The sequence below is a fragment of the Pogoniulus pusillus genome, chromosome 13 (genome assembly GCF_015220805.1).
Source record: "Pogoniulus pusillus isolate bPogPus1 chromosome 13, bPogPus1.pri, whole genome shotgun sequence".
In the NCBI taxonomy this organism is placed as follows: Eukaryota; Metazoa; Chordata; class Aves; order Piciformes; family Lybiidae; genus Pogoniulus; species Pogoniulus pusillus.
The window spans coordinates 13748082-13770576 of record NC_087276.1 but is presented as its reverse complement, the minus strand read 5'-3'; positions in this window follow the sequence as shown (position 1 = coordinate 13770576).

Genomic DNA, 22495 nt, shown 5'->3' with positions numbered 1-22495 from the left:
CTTGCCCTTAGCAGGAATAATTTACTTGGATAACTGCTTGGATTCCATGGAGTCTGATGCCTGTCTGGAATAAAGGCAAAATGATGCCACAAAAAATCTTGCAAGTCTGTTTGTATCCTTTTCAGACAGACTTGATAATTGCTGCTCCTAGTGCTAGAGCACATCACGCTTTTAATTTGCCCAATAAGCCATGTTGTGTCTTTTCTTTTCCTGTTTTTTCATTTGTTAGTTTTGGTCGGTGGTTTTTTTTGGAGGGGGGGGGAGTGTGTGTGTGTGTGTGTGTTTTTGTTTTGTTTGAGGTTTTTTGTTAGTTTTTGTTTCAAATGAATGAACAAATCTATTTTCTGTAGGTCACAGTGATATTAATTCATGACATCTTGTCTATGCGCTTCTAACAACAATGAACTGATGGCACTCAGACAAACTCAGACAATCAGGAGGAGATGATTGGTATGAAAATCCAGAGAGACTGCAATGTCCTGCATAATAGCTATAGCAGCTCTTTGAAATGGCAACAGTACATAGATGATGGCAAATAGATCCCTCAATCTATGAATTTTAAAATGCAATATGCCACGTAGAGCAATATAAATCCTAGAAGGCTGTGATTTATCTGCACTTTGTTGCCTTAACTCGTGAAAAGACAACAGTACTACATCATATCAGGAGGAAATCTTGGATTAGTATTTTAATCCCTGAAATGTCAGACTGAGAAGCAATATACTTTAATGATAGTAACCCTTGTAGTTTAATTACGATGTCCTGTGAACTGAGGAACCATATCTGTATGCTTATTACAGTTTTATAAAGGTATAGATTCTAGTAAAACTAAGTGTGTGCTTTGATGATATGATAAGTGACATTTAAGCACTTATGGCTATATTGAAGTCAGATGCAGAGGGTGCAACTTTTGAAAATATTGGTAGATGATGATGGTACATGTTTCTCAAGTGCAGGACAGAAATAAAAGTTCATAGGTTCATTTGGACTTAGGTTGGAAAGGGCCTTAAAAAGTCACTCAAGGCCTCATCCAGCCTGGCCTTGAACACTTCCAGGGCATGACTAGGGTTTCAGAAGCGGATACCATGTAGGCCCACAACTGATGTATCGTGGTAGAGAATTGGACTTGCTCTTCTCTTCTGTCGAAAAATTTCACTTTATATACAAAATGTTAGACAAGGTGAAGAATAATCCTGCAACTTAATTTTTTAACATTGACTACTGAGAACACAGTAAGTGCTGACTTGAAGCTTGCATGTTCCAGACACAACCTTACAGGTCTTTCCTGATAATAATTAGAAATGAACTAGCTTCTTTTCCCTAGAGACAGGAGGAAGAAGCTAAATGACCTTTTTTTAGTGTGCATTGTATTAAGTAGGAGTTTTCTTTCCTAACAAGCCCTATTAGATATGAAAACAAAGATAAATGATAATTAATTAGGTTACTCTAAGACTCTCTGTATAATGACAGACATACGCTATATTTAAGCTTGTAAGAAATGAACATCTGTGCTTATGGGAGTTGATTCCTGCTCTGGGAAGCTCAGGGGTGAACGTGTGTTATGCCCCTAACAAAACCAGCACACAGCATGTCCTCTAGCTTTTTGTACTACCTAAGAAAACGTTGGTTTTGTGTGTATCTGAGAGGGACACACGAGCTCATTTTGCAGTGGTGGGTAGACAGGGTTCCCAGGGAAGTATGTTAGCAGATGAGCAGAACAGGCAAAGCAGCACAAAAGGGATGGGACTATTGCGGCTGTGGTAGCAGAAAGAGTGAGGCAGGAGAATTTGTTTGTTTAGGCATAGTCTACGAATCTACCTCTGCCACTTTAAAGAAAATAAACTGTGCTTCTGCCCACAACTACATAATTATATTGTACTCTAATATCTCTCGACTTCAAAATGACAGCTAAAGCAGATTAAAGCTGTTTACAGCCTATGGGAAGTAGTATGGTGGCTGCTGGCAATATTTCTTTCTCGCTCAGTAACCAAAGTCTGGTCATAAATCTATATTCTTCTTCAAGAAGGAAGGCTGTGATTAAAGGATTCCTCCTACAGCTGTGGCTTGGTGATAAGAGCTTTATGTTCAGACCCTCCTAAGCGACAAAAAGAAAAAAAAATCATTTTTCATTAAGTTAGCTACTCTAATTTGGGGGGGGGGGGGGTTGGGGGGGGGAAGGTGGGCAGAGAAGCAGACAAGTAGTTTGGTCAATGACTTACTGTAGATTTGGTAGAGAGCATTGTATACAGTATTTCTAAGCAGCAGCTGGGATTTCAGATATAGGCTACAGCCCTTGTACCACCTCATCTGTATCCCTGCACAATGATAGTTTTCTCTGCAAGATGGATATTGTGAATTTAAAGTTTCTTTTCTGAATACTTGTTAGCTCTCCTAGCCCCGTGCCAGAAATGTGAGGTCACCTGCCTGAAAAATGGTAGGCAGGAACCTGTGAATTGTCCTTCCAAAACAAACACCATCATGGAAAGGAGAAGAAATTCTGAAACTCACTACTGCCAATATTCTTTTATCTTCATCTGCAGCCTTCACAAAGTAGTCGTAGAGACCAAAGGAGGGACTCTTGTGCAACCAAGAGGACTTTGTTCAAAGATAAATGGCCAGAGCTGTATGGTGAGGCCAGACATCATCCGGTCAGGCAGAACTTAGAAGGACAATTTTTGTGATACCTTCACTACTGGAAAAATAGCTAAACTGAATTAAAAGTGCCTAAACAAACCCCAGTAGCCCAGAATACAATTCTGAGGCATATTTTGCAGGGTTTGAATGGTTCTGATGAGAGGGCAGCAACTGATTACAGTAGGGAGACTAATTAAACTAGACACTAAAATAAGATGGTGCCTGGTACAAGAAAGAAACAGAAGTAAACTCTAATCCTTCAGCAGCTCAAGACATGAGTTCTCACTGTGGCACCTGCCTGCAATTGTGCTCTTTAATTCAGCAGTGCCAAAGGGTGCAGTCAGAGATCCAATGACGTGACTTTCAGTTTTATTAATTCTTAAAGTCAAATACACTTACATTGAAACCTTTTGCTGGTGCTAAGTTTACAATGTTCAATGCTTAATTTGCATTACACTTAGCAAAATGGTAGGAAGGTTAATCAAAAGGTTTTATCACTTGTAAAAATTATCTTCGTTATGTTGAATGTAAATTTTAATTTCACCTTGTTAGCTAACATTTTTCACCAAAAGTTTGGAATTGCACATCATCTGTCATTTTTAATAGGAGCAGATGCTTGTGGCTTTGAAGAACTCAAATGCCTCGAGTATGGTAGACATGATTAATTTGATTGATCTGCAATTTAATGTAACTTAGCAATTATTAATGCCATTTAACATCAGTGTGGATATTCAGAAAGGTAGCCAGAACAGCAATGCAAGAGAAGAGAAGGTTGTTTTTTTCCCTAGATTTGCTTCCGACCAGACACTCCTTTTAAGCACACTACTGTAAACACTCTTTTCTCCTCCCCGTCAAATTTTTAGTCAAAGCTATCACCCGGAAGGTTATTTTCTAGAAGCATATAGTTATCTCACCCTCTGAGAGGCAAGCAGTAAGCTTACTCTTAGCCTGAAGACATTTACCAACAGTGTTTTATACGTTACATTTATCAACTCTTCCAATCGCAGTGAAGCCAACTGAAAAACATACCTGCTAATGGAAAAGGACTATTAAAGTACTGCTGTGCGTTCACCTTGCACTAAGCCAGCTGCATAGAGCTGTGCTATAAATCACAGTTAAATGATTACATTCTACTAGAAGAACTGCCGAAAGAGTAAACTTCCAACCAACAGGGAGGCTGTGCTAACAGAATGAGAAGTCCATTCATTTGCAGAATGACTTTATCCAGGTGTATACCCAGGGTTCACATTAAACAACGGCACAAGGCCTTTATGATATGCTGAGCCTGGCTGTCTTTCTTCTGGGGGTGGGTATGAGGTCCCTAATTTCAAGCACTCAGGCTTTCTGCTGCCAGAAGCTGTGGCTCCTGGAGCAAGGAGGGGCTTATCTGTCATTGCTGGGCTTGGAAGCCAGGGGTAAACTTGAAGAGAAATTGGTGGTGGCTGAGGTTAGTATGCTAGACTGCTGAAGTGGCGAAGGAGCTTCTGCACAGCCACTTTGTTGTGTAGCAGAGGGCTGGCGACTCTGGTATTAACTCTCTAAACTGTCTCATAAATCTGACAGCTTGTCCATCAGGAAAGATAGTGCAGCAATCAGGTGCTTTTCACTGAGATTTAGAAGACTCTAATTTCCATCTCTGGCCCAAGCATTGACTTCTGCGCAACATTGCAATTGGAAAGGTATGCGTCAAAGTGGGAAAGGAATAGCTGATTGCTTCTCTTTCCCATGTTCCTCAGGAGGCAGATACATGTCCTGCCCTTTCTGTCTGGCTGGGGAGAAGCTAGAAAGGCTCATGTCTCTCTTTAATTACAGCAGATCCAATCTTCACATGGCAAGCAACCCACTAGGTACTCTGATCTGTAGAGGATATTAGCCTCTGCTTTACACCTGTAACCTCTGAGTAAGGTAATGTAGATTGGACTGCACTGTGCAGGCAGGGATGAGAAGAAATTACAGGGATGGTAGGGAATGTGTGGCTATTGCAGCATGCTGACCAGAGATGCTTGGGTATGTGCAGGGGCAGCAGAGAATGTGAAATATGAATGGACAGAGGGTGCTGCTGGAGTCTCAGTCCAAGTTTAGTACTGTTGAGTGGAGATGGATGGGTGCAGAGGAGGGGAGGTCACCACACTAGCATTTTCTACCTGAGAAGGGCCTATATAAAGCTGAAGTTGGAAGTGAAGGGGAAGATAGTTCCTGGCATGAGAAGATCTATAACCATTAGCAGATAAATGAAACCACTGCTTTCTCTTTACTAAGGCATTTCTTTGTAATTTGGAAACAATATTTAATAGTTGTAAATTGTGAATGAATGCTTAACAGATGTCTGCTTAGTGCCTGATGGTCTCAATTTCCATCCTCCTATCTGTGAAAGCAGAATTCGTATCTGCTGAGCACTGGGGAGAAGAGTAAGTGAAAGGATTTCAATGTGAAATGAGGAAGTTTAGTGGAAGCACATGTAGCTTTTGGGTTCAAGGAAACCAAATGCTACCAGCAAGTCTGAAGGAAAAAAGGCCATCTATGGGTCCCAGGAGACTGAATACCCAGAACAAGTTCTGCTGCACCTCAGACTTCCTTTTGCTATTGCTTAGCAATCTCATCTTTACCCTTCCTTTGCAAGCAATACAACTGAAATTTGCTGTGACATTTTTTTGAAGTGTGCTGTTGTCACTGTCACACCCAAGGAATGATCAGTGCACTGATCTAGCAATGTCAAAAAGGGGGAAATAATGGGATCATTTAATAGATGTGGAAGCCCAAACTCAAATGTAGAATGGATAGATGAAATTTTGATTTTTAAGTATGGACAGGTACTTTTTTGCATTATGCTTCAATAAAGCATTTAAAGATAGTCATGAATAATAACTAAGTAATTTTATGCTGAATGACTGCAGAGTATAGAAATGCTTGCTCCCTCTCTCTCTTTTTAAGTGCAAAAAATTCTGCCATTAAAGGCCATATATTCCTTTCATTCCTGAGATGCAGGTTCCATTGATGCCAGTTTATGGTCCTGAAACTTTGGCTGAAGATTAAGAAGGAAGGCATAAGAGAGAACTTTTACAGGTTCTTATCTTCTAACAATTTGAATCAAATACTTTCCCAAGAAAATGTGTTTTATGTGCATTTTATATTCCTTTTTTCACAGTAATGTCTCTTTTTCTAAGGAACTTGCATTTTGAAAATGTTGTGACATATTACATTAATTGAATATACAGGCTCAGAAACTGGGAAGACCTTTTTGATTGCATTGAATGCACCTTAGCAGATTGGAGGCTCACTGAGTAATTTCCAGTAAAAAGGAGGAAAGGAAAAATGTTTTCTCATTAAAAGCAAGATCATTAACAGAGAAAAGCAGCAGTATCACTGTCTTCTATCCATTAAATGAACTCTTGTCACTGCAACCCGAGGAGTTTGTGAAGGAGAAATCTCAATCTGACAGGCTATTCCAGTTCTTGGTTTCCCATAACTATAGACTTTCTTGATAGTGTTTCAGAGTGTATCTGTGACAATAAGGTAGTCACATGAAAATGCAAACCTTCCTTAAATGACAATATATTCACATTTTCTAAATATTTCTCACTGGCTTGTCATTCTGACACCACAGCACTCTCTTTTTTCAGCTGGTCACAGCTTAGTTTGTCCCCACCCAATATTACTTCTTTCATGAAAGTTATGCAGGAGCAGAATGTAGAGCTCAGCTATATCTCTAAGACTTTCTGTCTCCTTGGAGTGCACATGGAGGACTCTGTCACAAAAAACACTTTTTAGAACTAAGGTTACAGATGCTTCTCTACAAAGTTTCACTTACGTAGCTAAAGTTGGACTCTGAAGCCGCTGCTGCCTAGCAGTGTGATCCCACTCATTCCCTACTGACTTGCATTGCTGTTGCTTCCCTTGTGCTGGCTCTGACCCCCATGCACTTCTCTCTGACCTTAGGGTTAACCTAAAGGCATCCAGCCTCGCTGAAGATGCAAAAAGTTTTTTGTGGGGCTTTCGCTGGTTTGGCAAGAGGAAACTGGTCACTCGGGGTCAAAGAAACATCAGTGCAAGTGAGCTGAAGGGAACTCTGCAGAGCCTGGAGAGGGTGAGGGGAAGAGGAGGAGCAGGGCCAGGGCAAAGGCAGCTGCAGCTGTGGCACTTGTCTCTGCAATGCTAGTAAGCAAAATTCGGAATTGTATGCTTCCTCACAGAACATGAAAGACAAATGGTATCTCAGCAAGATGGTTATATTTTAAACAGTGTTATCTAAATGAAAAATAACCTCTAGTCTGCAAGAGCTTGGTAAGAAGAGTCAATTTCGGTGTGGGTCTCTGATAATAAACGAGCTGTTTAGAACACTATTGACAACATTTGCATAGGCACGGTGGCTTGTGAGGTTGCAGCTTGTCACTTCCTGGTGCATGTTCTGTTTTTTTATTTTTAAATCTGTGACAAAGTAAAATTACAAAGTGTTTAGGTTCCAAAGCTTTTATTAATGATGGGTTGTGCAAATCCAGCCTTGTACAGAAGGTTCTTCCTGAATAATGAGAAGGCAGAATACTAAATAGAATTTTTATAGCTGCTTTCCTGCAGTTCCATCACTTATTTAAGTCTAAACAGATCAAACCCCTCTAATACACCAGTAAGATTCTGCTGCATGCAGTGTATTTATTATACATAATGAACCCAGCATTTTCCCACTTAAACACAGAAGTGCTTGGTTCCTTTACACTGATGCTCCTCAGCTGCTAGATAAGTAACAAAAAATTATCAGTGTCTTGTGCACTGGATAAGCACTTCTTTTTCACCTAATTTTTGCAGTGAAGCAGCATTAGCTACAGCAATTTTTAAGCAGATGAATTGGAGATTTTTCATCAGAGAAGCTTATGAGAGAGAAAAGGAAAATAACTATGAGAAGATAAATGAGTTTGTCTCATCAGAACACATTTTGTTGGGAAAAAAGACTAATCTTTTTCTGCGCTGGGTCCCAAACATCTGAAAACATGGGATGATGACCTCCGATACAAAAGCTGCTGTTTGCAACGCTGTGGACGTTAGGCACAGGGCTGCTGAGACACGCTTTGTGTTGATGGTCCTCACTTGGAATACTCTGCTTAAAAATGCTTCATGATCACAAATGGAAAGGTGTTAAACAAGCACAGTTTTATGATGGCTTTCTTTTTCTAGGCTCTCTGGCTGTGTTAGTTCTACTTTTACAGTCCTCATGAAAACAAGCCTCCCCTATTAGCCAGTGAAATAATTGCTGACTTAGGGCAGGCATGGCAGGGCATTTGAAGCACCTGTCCTCTGCAGAAATTGCTTCACTTGACATGATGTTCTCTGCAGAAGGGTAGATGACTTCTTCAACACCTATTAAAATAATTGGAAATGAAATATGATCTCTGGTGTTTAACAATATAAAATCATGGCCTAATTATTGATAATTCCTTTTTTATACTTAGGATACTCTATTCATAACAAAGAGCTCATTTTGTATTAATGTGGACGTTCTAAGTAGTATCGCCTCTGTAATTTATTGTTCATTAATGCATCATTATTAGGAAGTATTTCTCCTCCTAATATTTTACTGTTGCTATAAAGCTGAGGATATGGATAAAGCTGAGGTAAGAATTTACCTTTGCAAGTAGCTAAAGACAGAGTGAAGGTGTTGGGGTTTTTTTTTGTTTCAGGTCTTACTTATTTTGCAATTTGAAAGGGGATAAATGAAGAGTAAAATCTAATACTTCTCATAGCTATCTGACACTCCTGGTAAGGACACAAAATGAGCAAACCTCATGTTGACCTTGGAATGAATCAGCACTGTAGAACTACATACAAAATAGTACATCAATTTCATTTGCATTACTCTACAATAGCTCCTAATGTCAAAGAAAGTTATCAAATTTAAAATTGTGTTTATTTCACTAGAAGTTTAATATTATATAGTTTTGCCAGTGATTTGGCAAAATTCTCTCATGGTGATGTCCTCTTCCCTTCAACAGCATTCCCTTAATCACCTTTGTGGTGGACTTAAAGGAAGACTTCATTTACTTGTCAGGTCTGCCGTGGCTATGTGCATGTTCCAGCAGACTATCATAGTCCGATGTTTCAGAAGATTAACTGAAATACAGAAATTAGTATCATTTTTTCCTGTATTCAACTTGTTTTGATTTTCCAGTAGTTTTTCAAGCCAAATCCCCTACTGTTAAGCCCTGGGTGAGTGGCTGAGTAAGAGGAAGTTAAATCCTTCAACCTCTAATGGAATTATTTAAAATAGGTTTTAAACCTTCCCAACTATTTGTAGTACTCTTTTCATTAAGTTAGGAAGCAATTATGATTTCCCATCATGGAAACAATGCTGCTGTCCAGAGTGTTTGAGCCTTTGGGAGCCAATAAAAGCTGTAAACACAGAGCTGTTCCTGTAAACACAGTGTGTTTTACAGGAGCTGTGAAAATGCTGAGGAAGGTTTGAGTATAGAGCAGCAACACTCCCCATGCAGGTAAGGGTGCTGTGAAGCCGGAAGCACAAGTGTATGTAATAGTGTGTGATGCAAATACATCTTTAATGTCCTTATGAAGCACGCATATAGAGCTTTATAAACAGTACCAGGGTACTCAGTTTGTAATATTCAAGGGATACAGTTAATCTTGCCCAGGCCAGAACCTGTTATAGTGCCTCATCTTGGTACTAGGATGGATATGTGTACAGTTTAACAATATTTTCTTTGAAACAACTGCCATATTATTATTATTATTATTATTATTATTATTATTATTATTATTATTATTATTATTATTATTATTTTCTGTGTGGTTTTATGATAGGAATAGGTGTCATCTTCTTAAGCTGCTGTCACTACAAATGAAACTGCATTAGCTAAATGTGTTGGTCTGGCACCATCTCTGTAATGCTCCTAAGGCCTTTAGTCAGCTAGGGCTTCACTGCCTGCCTTCCACAGCTGTGCCTGGAAGCAGTGGATATTTCACATCACACTGTATTGGAAGGACCTTTAAGCTGCTTTCTGACTCCATTGGCTCTTTGGAAGTTATCTGTGCTCTTGAGCCTCCAGGTTATCTGGATGTGATAGCTAAAAAGCAGTTTGAATAAAATGACCTGTGAGAGATTTGCCAGGAACTCTCCATATATTTGAAAGTTCACTGCAGTTAGTGTATAACAACACATAGAAATCTTGCAGTATTCCCAGTAGAGAAGAGTTTCACATCTCACTATAAATGGCTTATCAAATGGCTTCGTATCATTTACATCTGTGTGGATTTTAGTATGAATGGTTTGTTAGACACATTTTGTCAACAACCTCTACAAATGCATTTATGTTAAGTGTTGAGCATTTCATTATAAATGGCTTACAGAACATATCTATAACCTTGATAACTCCATTCACTTTGTTAGTAATGGCTCCTGGAACACTTAAAGCATAACAATAGCCAAAATGTATATAAATATTTCATCACAAATCTATTGTTACTTATTTATAACATGCTCACCGAAAGCATTACAGAATATTTATTAAACATTTATAGATTATTTTTGCTACAACTTGTATGTGATATAAATGCATTATTCATCTCTTAGTAAATCACCACTGGGCATCCCTTAAAAATAAAGTGGTACCAAGAGGATTTTGGGTCTGTAGAATTTGAACAGGTTCGTTTTAATCATGTACAGTTCAGATTCTGGCTTGTGTTTGTTTCTCTTGAGTTATACGAAGAGAGAAATAAATAAGCAGAAAAACACCTCTCAGCGATCAAAGACAAAATGAGGAAAGGGTTGCCTTGAAAGTCCTGGCTGTTTAGTGTGCTCTGTCTCTAACATCTGCCAGCAATTGTACTCCAAACTCACGAAACTGAAAACCCTGCTTCTCTTCTCACAGCTATTCCAGTGGGTTAGATGACATGTTTTCTGGAACAAATAGTCTGGAATGAAGTCTCCTTTCTGTAGCTACAGCTTTTATTTGATCTGTATTACTTTTCTGCTAGTTTCCAGTACCTCAGCCTTATTTACTCACTCACTGGAATAGTGGACAAAGCACATAGATTCATCGTGTGCACATCACCATAGGCGGGCAGATCAAATTAATTTGGATATGTGGTTGCTTGGGGATTTTTAATGGTTTATCTGATGCCTACAGTCTACAGAGAGGAATCAGGATGCTTTCTGAAGTTAACACATAGTAAAGAAATTGCTCCTAACTTACAGAAGGGACAATTTAAGCTTCTGATCCAGAAGGCATTTTTACAGTGGTTCTATAATACATATGAATAGTTCCTTTGCCCTGTGTAAAGTTACTTGAATGTTTACATAAGGGCAAAACCCAATCTCATGTTGGTGACAAGATGCTAGCAACCTTTACCTATCTATTTTCTGACATAGTTTCCTGTAGCACTTTGCTATTTAATAACTGTAAATGGATGGAGTAATTTAAACTCTTACATACTCAGAAGAGCTTGATTCCCCCAGAACAAGCATATCATTTTATTGAAATCACTGTGAATACATGAAAGATACAGAGTCTAAAACCTCTTGAATTGCTTTTATTTTTTTTAAGGCAGCTATTCTCAAGTAACATTTCCTCATTAAGTGTGACTTTGTATTACTGTTTGTTTTTTCATCTTTTGTTCTAAATGCTAACCTATTTAATGTTGCTCTAATATAGAGGAAAGATATAGTTGAATGTTTCCAGGGGCAGGGGTATGCAAGTAAAGAATCCAGATAATCTCTCAAACTCATTTTCTCCTGGTCTTGTGATGTTTGCAGAACTTTACTTGGGTAAAGTACTGCTTATTTCTTTTGGGGAAGATGTTGAGAATGTCTGTGATGTAGTAGAAGTAGCTATTTTTATTTAGTACTTAAAGTATCCATTTCAAACTCATACGTATTTTGCAGACTTCTTGTTTTGTCTCATTGTCATATAGTATTGAAACCTAAGAGAAAGAAAAGGGGAAGATGGAGAGACGAGCACTATATACTCCTTACATGTAGCAGTCGCCATAAACCCAACATATTTGACCTATGTATGCGTGCATTTTATTTTCTCAGTGGAGTTATTTTGTAGTCTTGACTTATGTTACCTATGTGTAACAAACTATTTTTACTGAGGGGTGAAACTCATTAATCACAGGTGTGCATTGTGACTTCTCTGGCTAGTCTGTTCATGTGTAGAGCAAAAAGTGCAGTGCCCCTTATTTGTCTGTGGCCATTGCTACTTGCTGTCAGTTCAGGGACAGGTCTGATGTAGTATCTGGAAGAAAAGCCATTTCTCCATGTCCTTCTTCACTTACAACCAGATTCAGGCATGCTGGGGAGAGAAACAAGATAAAACTGGGTTTTACAGCTCTTTTGTCACTATATTTTAGTTTATTATTTTGAAGGTATTTTGATCTGGAAGTGATATTTTTTTAGCCATTCTTCTCACATCTTGTTCTCTAAGGCATGTAAGAGGCAAGGCTTCATGGAAAGTCTTTAATTTGGCTTTCAGTATCTCAGGTGTGTGTGTAAATGTTTGTGTTTTGGATGTGAGGATTTGATATGAATCTTCTAACAGCTTGACACAATTTGGTGCAATGGCCACTGTTAACAGGTGGTGTTTCTTCAAAAATCAGCGACCATTGTTAGATATTTCTGGCATTTTCAAATGCTCATTAGTGTCATCCTCAGGGGTCTAACATGGTCATTATGAAAGAATGAGTTCCCAAGAGAAAAAGACTCTGCCAACAGAAGCCAACAAGTGACAGAAGTTCAGTATTTGCTAGGCGAGTCACTTATTGAGGTGGTGCATGGCTAAATTAGCTTTCAAAGTCTTAAGCTGAACATGTAAAGAACACTGATGTCATGTGGCATATTCTCCAGAGGTTAAATTTAGGTTCCACATCTCATACTGACAATTTTAAAGGGAGGAAAATGTCAGCTGGCACAGAGCTGAGGTTGAGGTTTTGTTGCTTGTGCAAATTCCACTGACATTGACATTAACTAACTCTGGAAGATGAACTATGGATCTGCTTCAGCTGTCCATGATTTCATCTGTATTGCTTGTTAGTTCTCCAGTTTGTTCCAGCACAATACCAATTTGCTCCAGTTGACTTGACAAGCTTATGTTTTGTGCCTCTTATTTGTCCGGAGGTAATTTATAATCCCAGTTACATCCCTTGTGTGATTGCACAAACAGACAGGTATTATTTGTGCTGTTTGCCAACATTGGGAAGTTACATAATACTGAAGCAGTAAGTACATAAACATGGATTTTCACAGTGCAAATTCAAGAACTGGCCAGCAGAAATGTTAAGCTTCAGAATAGTTATAGAGAGTTTATTTTTTTAATAGAAAACTCTTCAAAATCAACATAAAGATGAAATTGGAATTTTTGTTTTTTCCCACGTAAAATCTTGCTCACTTTTTACCTAAACAGAAGGCATCTCTGCATTTTATTTAGATAGAAGATCCTGTGGAAAGCAGGAATTTCTTTGTGGACTACACAAAGATGTTTTCCTGTAAAGGTGACAAGTAAAACTCTTACAGCTGCTTTGAATTACTCACTGCTTGATACCCTCAATTTCTTTTCTGATCTTTGTCCAGCTCCAGATTAATCAGTTAGAGATGTCACATTTGCTTAGTTAGGCATTGGACCATGCCTTACCACCCCCACCAATTGCTGCTTTAATTCAAAGCATCCCTAGAGCTCCTTCCATCAGTGGTGTTCATTTTGTGGTTTTCTCAGGAACAAATCATGCTAGTTGTTTTATTAAAGCAACAGAAAAAAAAAAAAAAAACAACCCCACAAACAAACCCCCCCCCAAAAAAAAAACAAAACCAAAAAACCAAAAAAACAACCTCCAGAAGTGTTTTGGGGGCAGCTTGTGATGAGCCCTGTGTACGCATTCAGCAGTGACATGGGGTTAAACTCTGTCCTTTTTGTGGCACTGTCACGAAGAAGCCAGCTTGTGTGGGTCATTGCTGCCTGCTCTGCCAGAGGCACCATCCCAGAATTGGAACGGGAGGGATGTTCCAGGGCCTCTGATCTTGGCATCAGCTTGTTCAGTTGTATCTATTTGGATGTGTGCGTTCATGTTCTGTGTTCCTCCATGCTTTCTAACTTTCTTTCTCTGGCTTTACTGTCATAGCATGTTAAGGGATATGGCCTGTCTTGAGCACAAAGCCTTGACAGTGTCTGGTTGGGGCAGTATGCTCCCACAATCTAGACTTGTGTTTTGCCTGGCACACAAGGAAGCAGCAGTGGCATTCAAATAAGTGAGGTGGAACAGCCAGATTAAAATCCAACAATCTTGTATGACAGGTATCTGAATACAGCTGCTTCTTCCCCTCGGTCTGAACCACACCAAGAGCGATCCTAATGTGATTTTTCATTCTCTTAGCTAATCACAGAGCCATAGCTGCCTGCAAACCAGTAAGCAGCAAAGGAGTGAAACCTATTTCAGTATCCACAGAGGTCACCTTTTTGATAAAAGCACAAAACAGCTAATTAAATTAATGTAATAATTGTACCCAGTCAATTACCTATTTCCTACCTGTACTGTGGTCTTAATGAGCTCAGCTAATGAACTGTAATGTAATTACATTCAGGGAGGGAACTAGAGGAATAAAAGAAACAGTAGTCTTTATATGAGCCAGCCCCTAATATAATGGCTGGAGGGGAGTTGGGGGCAGGGAGAAGGAGAGAGAAAAAAGATTTAAAATTGTTGAAAGGAAAATATTTATTGAGGAAAATAGATTTTGGATTTGAGTCCTGCTGAGGCCCTGCCTGGAATTCTGCACATGGAAAACATCCCTGTCATTACAGAAATAATTAAAAAATCCTCATTAATCTTTTTCTGAGACCATTCTTATAAAACATGTGAAGGCAAATGAGAATTGCAGATCTAAGGTGTCATTGTGCAGAGTCAAAATGTGCATCCTGCAAAAGCGTGATCCAAGTGCCTGATGTATTACAAAGGCTTGTTTGGTCTGGATTTAATTTTGCCTCTGGGTTTGTGACATATTTGGATGTATTCTGGCCAGCAAACCAGGTTCCCCATGGGCAGTGCTGAAGCCTGTGATGTGTCCTCCGGTTCCCAACTGGTGAAGGGTGGGACAGGTTGTCCTTGACAAACATGGATCCTTACCAAGACTCTTTTATCTCACAGGTTTCTGAACCTAGTAATGGAGCTTTGTGTGGAAACTGCTCTAGTAAAGCACTAAAAGGCATAGGGTGAATGTAAAGTAAAACTGAGAGTCATGGTGTGAAAATACAGGCCAGTTTGCTGTGAATTAAGTCATGCTTAAGCTATTAGGGAGCCAGTGCAGTAGACCTATTAACTGTGCCTTTTCAGAGCTGCTGGAAAGCAATTCACATTTCCACTTCAGTATCATAAAATCCAGCACTAGTTTTAATTATTAATAGGCTTCACGCTATTATTATTTGCTTGCACATATACATTAATCATTACATGGGTTTGCTAATTTCTCGTTTCATTCAGAAATAAATAAATAAGCCATGACAAGATGCTCAGAGTCCTCAAGAGAGTATGTTCCCCTCTGATGGGCAAGTAACATCTGTGGGCATTTTGCTGGCTTAACAGCATGTCTGTCACAAAATTGGTGATTCAGAAAATTTACTAGCGCTCACCTAATGATTAATTAGCCTTCTCTGTAAGGAATGGAGTCTCTTCATTATGCATATTGTCACTAAGAGTTTCATCTGTTTGCTGTAACATGTGTGCTGGAGACTTAATAAGAGGAATTCCAGTAGGCAAGAAATGAGTTGAGATTGGTTTTGTGTAATGTTCAGCTCTAAATATTTAAGAAAGTCTTCAAGGATTTTAGTCAATGTAGGTCCATAGAAAAACTGTTTTGAATTAATATTTGAATATTGCAGGACACTATTTTAAACTAAAATTTGGCTGGAAACACATTATGTTTTCACAGAATCACAGAACCTTAAAGGTTGGAAGGAACCTCCAGAGATCATCGAGTCCAACCTCCCTGTCAAGGCAGGATCCTCTAGGGTAGTTGACAGAGGAACGCATCCAGGTAGGTTTTGAAAGTCTCCAGAGAAGTAGAACCTCTCTGGGCAGCCTGCTTCAGTGCTCCATCATCCTCATTGTAAAGAAGTTTCTCCTCATGTTGAGGTGAAGCCTTCTATGTTCCAGTTTGTAGCTGTTGCTCCTCATGTTATTGCTGCTGTCCAGTGAAAAGAGATTTGCCCCATCCACTTCACACCCATCCCTCAGATATTTGTATACGTTGATGAGATCTCCTTAGTCTTCTCTTCTCCAAACAGCCCCAGGGCTCTCAGTTGCTCTTTTAAATTAAAGACAGAGGTAGAAACTATTTTAACAAAAATAACTTTCCTACTTTGAACACATACTGTCTGAAACTGTTTTAAAAGACAGTTTAGTTTGTAATGTATGTTATGCATTCTGCTTGGCAAAGCCTACATGTATCCTTATGTTTCATAAAATCTTCAGTTGTGGAGTCTGAGGTCTCTAATGTGTTGAAATAAAGGTCAAATTGACACTTCAGGAATTAAATCAAAGTAATTTATCATCTGCATAGAAGCAAGTTACATATTTGTTCTTGTGGGTGGATACATCCAAATCTGGCATGTTGTTTATGAAAATAAATACTTGGTTAACTGTCACTTCAATCTAAAATCTCAAACTTTTAGCAGATGACTTGCATAAGGTGTGCCTCATGAGATGAGTTAAGATTGATTGCTCACATCTGATGAGATGTCCACGGCACAATTTCTCTACCTCAGGTGTAGATTGGCAAGAGAATTGCTAACTAAATTTAACTGATGGCAGCAACTCAGTTCCCTGAGGTAGTAGCAAGCAATGATTATAGTAATCATAGCTGCTTCAAGCTCTTCCATCCCACATGAGATGGTCTGCTGCCATCTCCTCTGAGATGCAGTAGGCAGTTGTGAGTAGTTCTATGTTTCTCTTTGAAATGCTCTATACTCTGATAGACTATTATTTGTCATCTTAACTTCTCCCTTTTCTGTCATCCTAGGGGGAGTGGAAGTGAACATCTCCTATGTAGAAGCAACAATAGCTGTAGGAAGAAGAAAGATACGCCCAAGGTAGGCTTGCGGGTTTGTTTTGCTTTTGTTTGTTTTCAGATGGTGATTAGCTGCTGGAAAGCTGAAAGGCTTTTTATGTACCTTCTCTCTGTGTACATATAGAAGATTCCCCAGCCAGGTTCATTGTTACTGACACTGTTCTGGTTTCTTCTTGTAGTTATTTCCCATTCCATTGTTCCTTTTTAAGCTTGTTACCATCTCACTAGCCATGCAAGATAAGCATGCTTTTCTGTTCCTGCTCTAGAGAGCAGAGGTACAGATGGTTGGCTGAGTTGGCCTACCTGAGTGCCACTGTAACCATGTTGGCTGTGCTTCGAATCAGAAGACAGAATGTACTTTGTATAGTCTCTTTGCTTATCTCCATGATACTCTTGAAAGCAGAAAAAGAACCATGCACCCTCTGTAAGGCTTCCCTCCAACCTGATAAACCCAGTGACAATTCCATGGTTCTGCTTGGATGGAGACTAAAGTGGAGTCTCGGACATCCTCTTGACCATCTTCCTACTGGTAGCACTGTCATTCTTTCCTTGTCCAGATTCAGAGTAGTGAGATGTGGTGGGGCTTGAGCCTAGAAGAGGACCTGGATTTCTAGGGGAAGCTGCAGTGGTTAAAGAACAGATGCTTGCAAGTCATGTTTTACTTAGTTCACTGGTTTTTTTTCAGAGAGTAAAGCAAAATCATTCTATAAAATGAGTGTGTTCTAAGAATTTTTGCGACAAATTTCAGTCTTGGAAGGGGATCTTGTTGTGGGAGATATCTGTGGTGTTCTGTTGGTTTGGCTACTTGGGCTTTTTTCACATATTCAATAAGGACCCAGGAAAATGCCACATGACTTGGATGTCTAATTAAAACTATTCAGCACAGTTTGAATTTACAATTTTGATTTCTTGCAGTAATCTGCTTGTGAACAATCTAGAGGCAAGGACTTATTCATAGAAACTGTTGAGTAAATAATTTTCAGATAATGAAAACATTCAAAAAAGTCAAGATAGTTAATTAGTGAGCAGAAGAAATTAAATTAATTGAATGAATAATTCATAATGAATTATGGGCTCAGCTCTATTTTACATCATGTGGAAGGTCTGAAGAAAAGACAGTGTTTGAATTAACTCCAAACAGAAAACACATCTTTATTTCTGCTGTGTTGAGGTTATTTATTGATGTGTAAAAACAAGCTGGGTGAGCCAGTCTATTTAATCATTTTACTGTTTTTGCTCTCTAACGTGAATCATGCTGGAATTGAGGCCGTAGATGGTTTGTCTGCAAATGTGCATTAGGGAATATGTTTAGCAGGGCTCTTTGTTTTTTTAAATGTATTTAAATAGGGTGAGAGAAGTATGATCAGAGCTGAAAATGCTCTGTAAAAGCTACAAATTAGGTTTATGCCACAGTACCAATACTTGCAGTTGACATGTGTCACGGCCTTGGCAAAGTACTTCAGGTGTCCAAACATATCCTGTATGGAACTCTATCAAAAATATAGTTTGTTGAAGCTGTGCTTGTTTTCTTGGACTTGGAGAGTGGGTTGCTGCTGGTTTTGTCTTTTCCTTTCTTCTTCTCCTTTCTCTATTCTTTTCTCCCTCTACTCTGCCCTGGTGAGACCACACCTGGAATACTGTGTCCAGTTTTTGGGCTCCATAATTCAAAAGAGACAGGGATATATTGGAATGATTCCAACAGAGTGTTATGAGGACAACTGCAGGACTTGAACATCTCTCCAGTGAAGAAAGACTGAGAGACTTGGGGCTCTTTAGTCTTGAGAAGGCTGAAAGGGGATATTATCTATGTCTATAAATATCTGAGGGGTGGGTGTCAAGATGAAGGTGCCAGCCTCTTTTTGGTGGTGCCCAGTGAGTGATAGGAGAAGGAGCAAAGGGTTAAAGCTCCACCAAACCAAGTGACACCATGAAGTGTCTCCTTAACGTTCCACCTCAACACAAGGAGACATTTCATTACAGTGAGGGTGATGGAGCACTGGGACAGGTTGCATAGAGAAGTTGTGGAGTCTCCCCTGGAGACTTTCAAAACCCTCCTGGATATGTTCCTGTATGACCTGCCCTGTGTGCCTTGGCAGGGAGTTTGGACTTGATCTCTGGAGACCCCTTCCATCCCTAACATTTTGTGATATTTTTTTCCCTGTTGATTGCTTCTAATCCTTTCAGGGGGAAACTGCAAAGTCTAATGGCAATTAAATAGTGAAATATTGGAAACCCATATGAGTGCTGAAGGGGATGAATGTGCTTCTGCCTTAAGACACAATGGACAATGAATGATCAGAGCTCACCTCTGTGTCCTTTTACGCATTCTTCTTCTAACAACAGTATTATAGGGCTTGAAAGAAAGGGCTTGCAAACTTATTTATATTCCTTGTACACCCATAATGAGAAAATCAAACTCCCAGTGTTTCTTGTGATCCTATGTACGCTAGTGAATAAAACAATTAGACAGGAGCTACATCTACTCTGAAGTGTGACTTCTGGTCTCAAGGAAACCTGACTTGTGCTGGAATCAGATCTCAAAGTGTCAATGCTTCATGCAGCTGTGATTCTCTATTTTGAGAAGAGCCTGATGCAAGATTATCTTGGGGAAGGTAGTACTTCTGTTATCATCTCTGTGGATATTAGGTATAGATTAAGTGATCTACTGGCCCATGTTATCTGCAGCAGGAGTGGAAGTGACTGAGGTTTTCTTGATTGAAACTATGGCTGTGCAGGTAGAGATAAGATAATTACAAAGCTGAGTAATACTACCTAGCACTACCTAATATTGCCACACAGTCCTTTTTTATTCAATTTTCTTCTCACACAGAGAAGTGCTTTATTACAGATGTAAATCCCCAAAGAAACAGTATGTATGTCTAGGTGCTGATAATATATACATAGGGAAAGATTACAGATATCCCTGGAAAACAGCACTGTGTTATAACAGATGGGCACTTCCAAAAAAGCTTTCTGAATAGGTTTAAGATAGTTAAAGGTGGTTCCCACACGACTCGGAGTTGTGCACTTAAGCCACAGCATAGACAGTTGCTATGTCAGAACTGTATCTATTTATCTCCTTTTCTCTTCTTCACATGAATCTGGTTAAATTAATGTTGGGCTTCTGTTAAGGAGCTCTGGGGGGTTAGATTATGGGCTAGTTTCTACAGTATTAATAAATCTAATCCTGAGTTGGAAAATCCAGGACAGTAAAAACTAAAACCAGACCACAAAATGATCCTTATTTATGTCTTATTTATCTACAGTTCCAGAACCAGCTCCCAGTTGGCAACACTCTTAAGCCCTCAAAACCCTTCTTAAAGCTTATTCAGTACAAGAATCAGGTAGCAGGTGGGTTGTGTTATCCATTTACTTCAGGTCATCTCCACACCGGCAGGTACAGAGTATGAACTGATTGGATGAAACACATGCTCTGATTGCAGGTGGTTGGAAGGGATGTGGAAAGAATGAAAAATATAATTGTAACTGGTTGTGTTAGAGAGAGAAAGCAAGCCAGAATTTAAAAGAAGAGGTTGTTGTGCATCACTGAACAGGCACTTAGATTTGACTGCGATAGTACGGAGTTTGTCATGGTGGTTTAGTTAACATGTTTGGTTTTGATGAAAAAAAAAATGTCTTTGATTGTTCCACAGAGAGAACAGTTCATATTTGGAATTGTGCAGGTGGCTAATTCTATAAGGTCATGCAGTTCAGTGCCCCCCTCCAGTGTGAAGTTGCTGAGTTGAGCAAAACGCATGAAGCTAGGGGGAGAAAAATGATTAAACCATTCCAAAGGAAACCATCTTTATCCTTTATGTTTGGAACTGCGAATTCTGCCATTCTATTTTACATGATTGTTGGATGAGATGTCATTGATAGCTCAATGGAGGGAAGAATCTGCTAAATTACTTTAGACACCAGGAGTGTCATCAAGGTGAAGATTCCATAAACTCTTTTCAAACTGTGGCAGAATTCACATCTTCAGTTATAATATTTTATAGAAGAATATTGTCTTTGACACTTCTAAAATAATTTCAGTACTATCGCAGGGGCCAGGTGGAGGCCTGCAAACAGATTTGTCTAGCTCCCACCAAACACAGCTGGAGTGATTCCACTGACCATCCTCGGGCTGGTAGCATGCTCTTCAGTCCCCAGCACTGGCCAGCTCTGGCCTCTCTGCAAACATCAGTGGCATCACTCAGTGGCAGTTGTGCCATGGATGGTTTTAGTAGTGTGGACACCTGGCCTACTCCACAATGAAAACAGACTGCTTTATTTTTCTGTGAGCCAACAAACAGCCGTCAGATGGTGGCAACCACAGATTCTTGCCAGCTTAACCAGTTATTGGTCTGTAAATCAATATTTTGGGATGCTAACTACATAGTTGAGTGAGATATCACTCAAGAGATAAAAGTGGTAAAGTAAGATGGGAAGTGGTCTTTGGAGGGCAGCGTGATAGCCGCCTTCATTTTATACTGGGTAGAAGAGACACATGTTTCTGAGGACTGAATTATGTCTTGGTTAAAGAGCATTCTTCAGTAGTTATCCACTTGCTGCTGCTCTTGTCTGCAACTGCTACAGCTTTTATCTGCTGATTTCAGTGGTGCCTACCTGTCCAAACATGCCCTTCTCCTGCAATGCAGTGATGCAGGAATATTTTATGACATCCTGAATTCATGATAGATAGGAAAATAGCAAATGGATTTGAAAAAGGATTTCTCAAAGGATTTTTATGTTCTGCAGGTAATTTTGCAGTGTCTGCAAATGAAGAAATAGTGAATTATGTATGAATAATCTATATCCAAATCAGCTGTGAATGTTGTCACAAACTTACCAAAGTGGGTGTTGGACAGGCACATAAATGTTTGCTCTTGAAGACTAAGAATACGATTGACCAGGCATCTGCCCAATCTTCTGGAGTACAAACAGCATGAGGCCAAAACATGTTCATATGAAAACAGCTGGCTTAATGTTTGGCTATTATTTTATCAGTCCTGGCAAGGTAGTCAGTACAGGAACAAAATGCTGCAAGTGACGTGGAGAATAGGCTCTGTCTTTCTGATGGTTGGGCAAACAGGAGTTTGACAAAATTGTGCAGACATAGTGGTTGGAAGAGACCTCTGCAGCTCACTCCAACAGCAGCCCTTTTGTTATCCACCTAGAAGGTATTGTGCGTATTTCTCAGGCATTTTTATGGCTTCTTTAGCTGATTGAGTTGTTTCCTCTGTATCTACCACATATTTGACTTGAGAAAAAAAACCCTAATTGGTAGTCTATTACTAGGTGCATTAATGACTTGATACATTTTTGAAATACAGCATCACAAATGCTATCTTGTGTATGTAGCTCTTAATACCTTTGCTATTTCTCTTTTTCCTTTTTGACAATCAGTTTTTGCTGAAATATGTTTTGCAATTACAATAGGAGATTTAATGTTGTTCTGAACTCTGCTAAAGTCTGATTAGATTTTCTGCTTTGGCCTAAGTCACTTCTTTGTGCTTCAATTTTCCCTACATAAAATGTTTAGATTGCAGATCCCTAGAAATTAACTGCAAGTCTGATTTTTAGTTCAGTATAAGGTTAAGCAGCTTCCATAAAGCAAAATCCTATTTATTTAGAATGAAAGGTTTATAGGGAAGACATGAAGTAACAGAAAAGCAGTTTACATACAAGTCTGGGTTCCCAGGAAGTCATCAGGGTTGACATGGAACCCCTAACAGAAAGGCAGTATCTAATACCTTCTCATGGATTTTAGGAATTTTGGTAGCAATTCCATGGCACTCCTTGATCACAGAATAGACTTCTCCC